General features: G+C 47.7%; 1 protein-coding gene across 2 annotated transcripts in view; it reads right to left on the bottom strand.

Moving 5' to 3' along the window:
- Window positions 1-1,110, bottom strand: part of Znf574 (zinc finger protein 574) — a 7,855-nt gene that overhangs the window by 4,615 nt on the left and 2,130 nt on the right. The window lies entirely within an intron of this gene.

Here is a 1,110-nt window from a genome sequence, read left to right as displayed (position 1 = left end):
TGTGTGTGTGTGTGTGTGTGTTACTGGGGATTGAACTCAGGACTTTGCGCTTGCCAGGCTGGCGCTTACGCCGCTGAGCTATAACTCCAGTCCCCTCCTATTTTTTTGAGACAAGGTCTTGCTATGCAGTTCAGGCAGGTCTTGTGCTCACTTTTGTAGCCCCCAGGCTGGTCTCTGAACTCAAAGTGATCCTCCTGCCTCAACCTCCCGAATGCTAGAATCAGGGGCGTGCATTACCACACCCGTTCTGGGCCATCAAGGCTCGCCTGGGGATCCAACTTGGGTCATTGTGCTTGCCAGGTAGGTGCTTATGCTTCTGAGCTATCTACCCAGCCCCTCCCTTTTACTTTTGAGAGGAAGTCTTGCTACAGAGTTGAACTTTTTTCTTCTTTAGTATGGAGTCTACAGGGTCTCACTACACAGATAAGACTCCTAGTGATTTGCCTGTTTTCAGCCTCCCAAGCTTGTGCCTTTGCTACATTGTTGTGGCTGCTCTTTAATTCACCATGTAGCCCAAGCTAGCCTTAGCGATCCTCCTGCTTCAGCATCCCAACTGCTAGGATTGTAGAAATGTGCCACCATGCCCAGCTATTAAATCCCTCATCTAGGAATGACCAATGCTCCTTTTCACATCAATGTAAGACCCTCTTCCTGTGTAAAAGCGCATGCCAACCCTAACTCATTCCAGGTGTCCCCAGAACCCCACTCCATATAAAAACAAAACAAAATAAAACTGTTTTGCAAAAAGATCCCCACACATTAACTCTAGGAATAGCAAGACTACTCTTTATAATAACTAAAAATTCCCTTCCCACTGTTCAGAATCCCTTCAGGGACACCTAGAACCCCCACCTCATTCATCTTATACAGCACCCCTCCACCATCCTAACCCAGTAGACTGATTCCGCCCTTCCTTTACCCAAACCTCTGATTCATGATCAACGCAGCATCTTTCTCATCCCAGGAATACCCAAACACCATGCCTCTTTTTAGCACAGATCCCTCTGGCATACCCTAATCTCATCTTCACCTTGCCCACCTAGGCCCCTACCCCCTTTCTTTCAGCTGCATACCTCCCAGGGCCTTTGGATGTTTCTTCCAGTTTCTAAA

This window comes from Octodon degus, unplaced genomic scaffold (assembly GCF_000260255.1).
Source record: "Octodon degus isolate 3935 unplaced genomic scaffold, OctDeg1.0 scaffold00197, whole genome shotgun sequence".
In the NCBI taxonomy this organism is placed as follows: Eukaryota; Metazoa; Chordata; class Mammalia; order Rodentia; family Octodontidae; genus Octodon; species Octodon degus.
This window is presented reverse-complemented; position numbering and strand designations above follow the sequence as displayed.